The following is a 10,278-nucleotide window of genomic DNA, read 5'->3' as shown; positions in this document are numbered from 1 at the left end:
TTATTAGAACAAAGAGTTCTTGCATTGAGGGAGGGATTGGCTAGAGATCTAATATCCGTCTGCTACCGTAATATTTTGCATATAAATATATGTGCATAGATCTATATCCCTATCATTTTATATTATTAGGCACAATTTCCATATTGCATTTTCAGTGCTATCTTCCATAGCACTGTGGGTCAGTGAGGGGATGTCGTTTCTCAAGGTGGGGTTGGCCCTATGGTCCCCTCTGTTCACTGGCTGCTTCCCCGCAGAAATGTCGTCCTCTAGGCTTGGTGCCGGGATGCAGTTCTCTCTCTCTCTCTTCTCTTCTCTTTTCTTCTCTTCTCTTCTCTTTCCTTCTCTCTCTTCTCTATCTCTCCTAGTATGCTCCCGTGTGGTCTGGGCAGACTCACCCTGGGCTGTATCTTCAGTGCTGTCCTCTGTAGTGCATTTTTCTGAACTAACCTCTCTGTTAGTTCACTGCTTCACACCAGTAGGTTGCCTTCAAGGCTTGGCACACCAGGTTGAAGTTTGTTCCCACTCTCCCTTTCCTGTGGAGAGTGTTATATATAGGATAAGCACATTTAGAAAGTATCCGAACCCAGTCCAGTCCAAGCCCATAATTCTGACTTAGTCCATATGTCTGACACCGATCTACAAAGTCCTCCTCAGACTCACAAAACACACACAGTGATGTCAAGTACAGGAGAATCACAGGCCAGTGGGTAGAAAGAGTTTGAATCCAGTGAACGTGTAAGGATCTCAGCGCTGGCAGGGGTCTCTACGTAGCTTCTCCACACCCAGGGCTGCATCACGGTAGGTCCATGTGGCTTCTCCACAGGGATGTCTTGCAGAAAGTGAACCTTGCCAGCTAAGGCAGCCGCACACTGGTCCGACCATCAGAGAACAAGAGACCAGAGAACCGGAAAGGTGAGGCTCACTGAGCCATTTATCTCTCCACACTTCAACTAATCCCACATGTGCTTATCAGCCAGGTTGGCACAATAAATCTTAACTATCTCATTGGGTTAGTGTACCCTGTTCCCCCACTACCCACATCCTCTTTTTTTCCCTTCCCTTTCCCCCTGCTTTTTAAGTGCTTGGACCACGCCCCAGGAATGTATGCATTTAGTGGCTGTCCCCTATGCCCCTTGTACTTTTTAAGCTTACCTCAGTGGACTCATGATGGTCTTGTCTTTTTGCCCTTGGCTAACTTCGTTTGACATAATTTCCTCCAACTCTTCCAATGAGACGATGTGCTTCATGCATTCATTACTGCTTTTTAGGGATGTGGAGTACTCTAATGTGTGTATATACCAGAGTTTTTTAATCTAGTCATCAATTGATGGAAATTTAGCATGTTTCCAGTTCTTTGCAACTGAGAACTGTGTCGCAATGATCATTGGGGTGCAGATGTCTGGCCGTGTTCTGTTTCTTACTTCTTCTGGGTCTATGCCCAATAGGGGGATTGCTGGACTATATGGTAACTCAATTTCCACTTTGTTTTAGGTATCACCAAATCGATTTTTATAATGACTGCTGTGTTAGTCTGGGTAAACTAGAGAAACAAATCCATGGACACATATATGTGTACAGTGAACCCTCGCCACTTCGCGCTTCAACTTCCGCGGCTTCACTCTATCGCGGTTTTTGCGTAACAGTACCTACTGCCTACACCCGCTCCTTCAGAGGGAAAAGACTGCGACCCACCTGTAGAGTACATCCCTTAAGTCATTTCAAAGGCTATTGATTACAGTATTTGTAAGAACTTATGTATAATAATACTGTATGTGAAATATGTAATACTGTAAACTAGATGCCATAAATAACATAATAAATAATACATGATAATTGTAATGTCCAAAATGTTTTACTGTATTTTCCCTTTTTCGTCTAATAAATTGGGTAATATGAGTGTAATGGTGACTAAAGGGTGTTTTTTCATGTCCTCTATGCTCTAACTACGAAAATATTTGATTTACAAATAAGGAATCCTACTTCGCGGACTTTAATTTATCACAGTAGGGTCTAGAACCGATTAACCGCGATAAACGAGGGTTCACTGTATAAGAAAGAGATTTGCATACAAGAGAAATTGAACATTGAGAAAACATCCCAACCCAGTGCACTCCAAGGCCATAAGTCTGATATTAGCCCATATGTCTGATCCCAATCTATAAAGTCCTCTTCAAAATCACGAAACACATGCAATGAAGCCAAATGCAGGACGATCACCAGCCAGTGGGTAGAAAGTCTTTGGGTCCAGTGGCATTGTAAGCATCTCAATGCTGGCAGGGGTCGCTCTGTAGATTCTCCGGATTCAGAGGTCTGGTTGCATCCATGTGGCTTGTGTTCTTCAATGTCTCCCAGAGAGTTAAAGAGAGAGAGTGTCTTTGACCTCCAAGAAGGAAGTACCAGATTTCCCAGAATTCTCAGGAGAAGGCCATGCCCACAGAAGTCTCATTGGCTATTTCCAGATTGATAGCCTAGACCCCACCCCTACACTCTTAGTCCTTAAATCAACATCAGATGAGGTGTCTGCCACAACTGCACATACCTACAGGTCCACCAGCAGTGGATGAGAGTTCATGTCTCTCAACAGCCACTCTAACACTTGTCACTTTCTGATTTTTTGAATTGGGCTATCTTTGAGGGTGTTAGGTGGGATCTCATCGTTGTTTTAATTTACATTGCTCTTAAGGCTAATGATCGGCAACCTTTTCTCATATGTTTATTGACCATTCAGATGTCCACCCCTGCGAAACTTCTGTTCAGGTCCTTTGCCCACCTTCTCAATGGGCTATTTGTTTTTTTCTTATTGTAGGCTAGCAGAGTGTTGTGGATTTTAGTGATAAGACCTTTGTCTTGTGTGTCCTTGTTAAAGATCTTTTCCTAGACTTTGGGCCCTCTTGTTACTCTCTTGGTGAAGTCTTTCAATGAACACAGATGTTTTATCTTCAGTATACCCCACTTGTCAATTTGTCCTTCCTCTGTGTTTGTGTCCTTCCTTATTTCCTGTATTCCCTGTGCCTATGTATTCCCTGTGCCAAAGGTCTTAGGTTTGTCCCAATTCCCTTATTAATGGCCTTAATAGTTTGTGGTTTTACCTCCAGGTCTGTGGTGCACCATGGGTTTATTCTTGTGCATGGAGTGAGGTAAAGGTCTTGCTTCATTTTTCTGCAGGTAGATCTCTCTCTCTCTCTCTTATTTTCCCAGCCCCACTTATCAAGGAGGGTATCTGCTTTCCATTTGATAATTTGGGAACACTTACCAAAGATCAGTTGTCTGTACACTGATGATTTTATTTCTGGTTTTCAGTTCTTTTTCATTTGTCTGAATATCTGTCATAATACCAGTACCACGCTGTTTTCACAACTGCGGCTGTATAGTATGTGCTAACGTCAGGTAAACAAGCCCTCCCATTGTGTCCTTCTTCTTGAGGAGTTCTCTGCTAATTCTGGGCTTCTTCCCTCTCCATGTATAGTTGATAGTTACTTTTATCAATTCTTTAAGGAAAGATGGTATTTGTGTTGGGATAGAGTTAAACTTGTATAGTGCCTTGGACAGGACTATAATTTTTACTATGTTAGGTCTTCTGATCGATTAGCACGGAATATTATTACATTTGGGGAAGGACCAAAGTTATTGGAAACAATAAGCTCAATGTACAAATGACTAAAAATGACTCCTAAAATAAACAAATTGTTGTTGTTGTTAGGAGTCCTAAAGATGCCTGTGATTCCTAGTGTCCTTATACACAACAGAACAAAGCATATGCCATCCTCACAATTGCTCTTATGCCTGTGCCCATTGATGCAGCCACGGTGTCCATCCATCTCATGGATGCCTTCCTTTTTCTTTTCTGTCCTTCCACTTTACCAATCATGATGTCTTTTTCATGGACTGGTCTATAAGACAAAGTCTTGCCATCCTTGCCTCTAAGGAGCTCTCTGATTATACCTCTTCAAATACATATCAGTTTGTCCTTTGAGCATAGTACTTTCAATATTGCTCTCCATCTCCACAAATTCAAATGTATCGATTCTTCTACAGTCTTCCTTATTCAATGTCCAACTTTCACATCCATATAAGGCAATTGAAAATACCATGATGGCTTTGGTCAGGCACGCGGTAGTCCGCAAAGTAACATTCTTTCTCTTCAGTACTCTAAAGAGGCTTTGTGCAGCAGATTTACCTAATGAAATATGTCTTTTGATCACTTGACTGTTGCTTCCATAAGGACTGATTGTAGAAGCAAATAAGACAAAATCCTTGACAACTTCAAACTTTCTCCATTTACCATGATAACTACTGGTCCAGTTGTGAAGATTTGGGACTTATTAATATTGAGTTGTGAACCATACTGAAGGCTGAAATCTTTGATCTTCAAAAGCAAGTACTTCAAGTTCTTCTTTCATTCAGCAAGGAAGGTTGTGTCATCTGAATACAACAGGTTGTTAATAATCCTTCCTCCAATCCTGATGCCACACTCTTCTCCATATAATCTAGCTTCTGATGATTTACTCACCATATATATTGAACAATATGGTGAAAGGATACAAAATGAACACGTATGGAGAAAAGGAAAAAATACAGTTCCGTGAGAGGATACAAATGAACAAATTAAATGGAGTAATTCTGAAAACCCTAATGATCAATGAGTATTGTAATATAACTAACTATCGAATTTATAAAAAAGAATAGTACTTTTCTAGTTTGAGAAACTTATGTGCATATTTTTTTGTTTAATTTTAAAGCTATATATTTCAAAGTTAAGGGCCAAATATCCAACTAACCAACCAACCCTATAATATCGAAGCAATATTATCTCATGATAACCCCAGGTGTGTCCAAGTAAAACTGTGCTCCATAAATTTTCAGTGGGAATTTATTGGAACTTGGTCACCTAGATCTTTTCTTCCAAGGTACGTCTGCATGGACTGGAATCACCAACACTTCAGTTAGTAGATAAGAGAGTAATTTGCTCCATCAAAGGGTTCCTGGAAGAATCCAGAGTGAGAAATAAAGAATTAATTTTAAAACTCAAGGGAAAGTGATAGAAATGATGATTATAAAATTTTGTCAGTTTGTATGATAGTTAATTTATATGTTAATTTGGTTACACTATGGTTCTCGATTTTTGAGCAAAACACTAGTTGCTGTTTCATAATGTAATGTAATGTAATGTAATGTAATGTAATATAATATAACCCAATGTAATATCTTTTCATAATCTAATGTTACCACTTAATCAGTACAAAAGGAATTTTCTTAGGGTATGTTTTGTTTCCAGACTATAAGTATATATATATTTTTTTCAGAATTGTTTTCCCTTTTAATTTTTCACTTGCTATATTGCCTTGCTTATGGATGAACTGCAAGCTTGTCACATGACATGATCTTAGACTTGTCAGCCTCTGACAATTATATGAGTCAATTACTTATTTACATTTACATATATAGTTATATAATTGCTGTATTTTTTTGAAGGAGCTTCAAAAAGTGTGAGAAATTATTTTAATTATCTTTTAATTTCATTATTCAACAAAAATTTTAACCCCACTTGTGTTTGTGTGATATATATTTCTCTATATAACCCTGACTGAGACACTGTCCCTTAATGTCTTAATGATTTATTAATGAGCATTCTTATTTGTTTCATTTGAAAACAGCTAAAGATAGAATTTGAGTGCCAACAATCCATATAAGCTAAAAAGTACTTTTTCTAATATCAAGTAATGAAGAGGATAGTTTAGTGTAAAAAAAAAAATCAACATTTTGTTGCTTTTAAATTCTAGTTCATTTATGTTGTCCATGTGTACAACTGATTATATATAGAGAATTTCAATTCTCACATTTAAAACTTGGTTAGTAATTTGGAGCATGTGGGAATATTTAATCTCTACATGCACTATATATCACAATGCTACACATATTAGTATTTGGTCTTTATTTCCTTAAAAGGTTGTCTATTTCTTCAAAGATGTGAATTAAAGTGTTTCTGGTTTAATTACTATCATTTGGACCATTCAGCCTCATCTATGTCTCATAGTTTTCTTTTTGAACCAGGCAGAGTTATATCTCTAACATAAAAACAAACTAAACAAAAATAATATTTTTTTTATCCGTTCTTTTGCTTTGGAAACTAGGTCATCTTGACATTTAGCAATCTAGTTGAATTATACTTGTGGTACCTTAATAAACAAGTGCCTGGTGAGTAACATTAAACTCTTAATATACCAGATAAGACTTCATGGCGAGTTCCATCACAGGGATCAGAATCATTTTATTGATTGGAGGAGTCTAAGAGAGACATCTGCTGGATATACTTAAATAGATTCTCTTGAGTAATTGTTATCATAAGTGGATGTCCCACTTTTCAATATGTGTTAAAGAGGGGGAAAAGTACTAAAATACACCAGTTTATTTCTAGAATCCAGGTTTCATTCAAATAATACTGTTAATTAGTAATTAAGTTTTAAAAAGACAAGTTAGTATTGCACTATATAGAAAATGCTTTGTAAATGCTCATTTATAGTCTCTGTTCTTCATTTAAATAATGAATAAATACAAAAATGAACAACAGAGAAACATACAATCACAGAGCAATGCTAAACAAATAATGAATAAATAGGAAACTAATATGGCTGAAGATAAATGTTTGCTACAAGCCAAGAACTGGTTGAAAAAAAGAAAAAGAAAAAGGAATGTTGAATAACAGAAAATGTGAAATAATTGCCTTAGATATTCACATGTAACATTTCTAACTTTACCCATCAAACCTTTACAGCTACGTGTCTATATCCTAAGCCTTTTCCCCCCTTTGCTATTTAAATTTGATGCCATATTTATTTATTTGAATGGTATCAAAATTACAACTCTTATTGTTTTGCAAAATGTTTGTTTGGGGGCCATCATCATTTATAGAGAAAAAGAAAAGTGGGCATGCTTTACACAGTTGTAGCTGTGTGTACACTCTGTTTTATGCTGACATTGCTTTGAAAAAACTGTCCATTTAGAAAGTTCAATGGCCATAAGTAAAACAAAGAAAGAGTTAAAGCAATTGAATGAAAATGCACTGTCTGATACATGGGATTGATGCTGGGGAAAGATTGTAGCCCCTGAAAAAGTTTTTCTCTTTTTATATGAGTTTTATAAAAATAGCCAGTGATTATATTTTTAGAAGTGGCTTATTTCTTTGACCAACTGTGTAAAAGATAAAAGACAGACTCAATCTCTTACAACAAATTTCTTTTGGTTCAAACTGGTGTCTTATCTGACCATTCCATCTACGTCTTTCTCCTGTTGGCACTACTGCTTTGTTGCTCTTTTTATCCTTTTCCTCTGGAGATGAGTTGCTGTGTCATTTTGTGCAAAACAATTGTGCCATTTTTGTCTGTGAGAGTAAGAAGAACCTTATCTTCCTTCATTCACTGATATCAGCTTAAGTTGTAATTTTGGCTGAGGAGGGAAATATTATTTGCATATTAAAGCTCTTCTATCACATTACTCCTCTCTAATTCTGGGTCATAAAAATAACTTGGATCTTTATAGCCTACAAATCACAAAATAATACCTAAAAATTGACCCTTATAATAATCCTGTAAAAATATTGCCCTGTTTTTTATTTTATTCTCCCCCTGTTTCCCCATAATTCAAATTACATACACATATATATATTCACAGTTTATTGACTTATGATTCATATATTGAATAATTGAGTAGTTTAAGCATATTGAAAAGTTATGCAATCCTCACCACAACCAATTTTAAAACATTTTCATCTTTTTTGTACTCATTATCACTCCCCTTATCTCACCATGCTCTACTTCCATAACACCAAGAAATAATTAAACCAGTTACTGTCTCTATAAATTAATGTACCCTGGATTATCCTTATACTTTTAAAAGTTATCTTATTATCATTATTTTTTTAGGATCACTTTATTGGGGGAATCTTACAGCTCTCATACATTAATTGCATCAAGCATATTTGTACATCATTATTTTCTAAACACTTACTTTCCATTTGAGCCCTTGGTATAAGTTCCTCTTTTTCCCTTCCCTCTCTCCACCCCACCTTTGTGACCCCTTGGTAAATTATAAATTATTATTATTTTCATATTTTACACTGACCACTATCTTCCTTCCCCCACAGTTTCTGTTTTTCCTCCCCTTATTTGTTTTATCATTGTGATGGGTTCCCCCTCCCTCCCCTTCTTTCCCCACCGTCCCACTACTCTCCTAGTATCGCTACTCCCATTTCTCTTCCTGAGGAGTTTATCTGACCTAGATTCCACACATCGTGAGCTCCTATCTGTACCAGTGTACATACACCAATCTAGTCAGAACTGAAGGGCAGGACTGCGGTCATGATAGTGGGGTGTTAGGAAGCCTCAAGAAACCAGAGGAATATTGTGTGTTTCATCGGTGCTATACTTGACCCTGATTGACTCATCCCTTCCTTATGTGAGGGGATGTCCCAATGTCTACAGATGGGTTTGGGGCCTCTGCTGTGAACCCCTCATACTCAACAATATGTTTGTTGTTCATTCATTTGTTTGTTTTGGGGTCTTTAGATGCCTGTTACTTGATCTGGTCGACATCTCATGATCTCACAGGCTGATGGGCTTCTTTCATATGGGCTTGTTGCTTCTCTGATAGATGGCCACTTCTTTAACTACAAGACCCCAGAAGCTATATCTTTTTTTCTTTTTAATCATTTTATTGGAGGCAGTTAAAGCTCATCACAATTCAAGCATATTAATCAAACACATTTGTTCATATGTTGCCATCATCATTTTCAAAACATTGTCTTTCTACTTGAACCCTTGATATCAGCTCATTCTACCCCCCACCCCGCCTCCCTCATGAACTCTTGACAATCCATAAATCATTATTCCTTTTCATGCCTTTTTTTTTTCATTACATAAACTTTTTTGGATTGGATCAAAGCATCGCAGACAAGTCTAAAGGAATCATGTAGACCAGTGGTTCTCAGCCTGTAGGTCACAAATCCTTTGGGGACCGAGCGACCCTTTCAGAGGGGTCACCTAAGACTGTCAGAAAACACATAAATATTTCACAATATATAATTACATATTGTTTTGTGATTAATCACTATGCTTTAATTATGTTCAATTTGTAACTTTGAAAATACATCCTACATATCAGATATTTACATTATGATTCCTAACAGTAGCAAAATTGCAGTTATGAAGTGGCAACAAAAATAATTTTATGGTTGGGGGTTACCTCCACGTGAGTAACTGTGTTAAGGGTCATGGCATGAGGAAGGTTGAGAACCACTGATCTAGATGTCGCTGGACACCTCTTAGAGCTGACTCGTCAGTTGCTGAACTGTCCCTATTTCAGAAACGTAGATACTGTCCAAAAACTTTCAGATATCCTTGTTTTTAACTGTTGTGGCTTGCTGAATTAAAGCAGATGGATTTGATACAAGTGCAATGTCATTTCCTTCAAGAATTAACTCATCTTTGTGGGCTTGAGACATGGAACAAGCAACACCTGTCCTCATGTGAACCCTCTGGATGTATTTTTTACCCAAGAAGTTACGGATTTCAACAAGAGGCCCATTCTCCTGAATAACCACGTTGATGGGGAAGTGGGCATGCACACACCTCATCTTGTATCGGAAACCCAATGTCATACCCTTGAACATGTTCTGTACATGACTGTAGATAGTGTGGACAGTACTTTCTATTTCCCCTTTGTCAACTCGAAGCCTCTTCTTCTTTCCAGGAGACTGCGTTCTACATTGCTGTGATTGAAGTCCCTAGGCAAGGTTCCTCTGGAACCCTTCCCGATGACTGCGCCCCATCATGGGAATGTCGACATCCTCTGCAATGTCGACAGTCTGGTCACTGAGAATGGTCTTCATTCTCTTTTCATGTCTTATAGCGACCACTGTCTCCCTTCACCCGCTTTTCTGCTGGCCATCCCCTTGGGAAGGGCTTATATGTAGATCATTGTGATCGGTTCTGCCTTTCTCCTCTTACCTTCTCCCCACCTTCTTGGTATCTCCACTCTTATCATTGGTCTTGACGGGTTTATCTGTCCTGGATTCCCTGCAAGCTGAGTCCCCATCTGTACCAGTGTACATGCTCTGGTATAGTCAACTTGTAAAGTAGAATTGGGGTCATGAGAGTGGGGGCAGAGGGAGCATTAAAGGACTAGAGGAATGTTGTATGTTTCATCGGTGCTGTACTGCACCCTGACTGGCTTGTCTCTTCCTTGTGACCCTTCTGTAAGGGGATGTCCAATTGTCTACAAATG

At 38.0% G+C, this 10,278-nt stretch overlaps 1 pseudogene; it reads right to left on the bottom strand.

Annotated features, from left to right (window-relative positions):
• Positions 1 to 9,316: 9,316 nt before the first annotated feature.
• LOC101646921 lies at positions 9,317 to 9,883 on the bottom strand (annotated as a pseudogene).
• Positions 9,884 to 10,278: the final 395 nt, after the last annotated feature.

Source organism: Echinops telfairi, unplaced genomic scaffold, assembly GCF_000313985.2.
Source record: "Echinops telfairi isolate 266 unplaced genomic scaffold, ASM31398v2 ScPeMD7_2186;HRSCAF=2738, whole genome shotgun sequence".
In the NCBI taxonomy this organism is placed as follows: Eukaryota; Metazoa; Chordata; class Mammalia; order Afrosoricida; family Tenrecidae; genus Echinops; species Echinops telfairi.
Note: the sequence above shows the minus strand (reverse complement) of the source record. Positions and strands in the feature narration are given on the sequence as shown.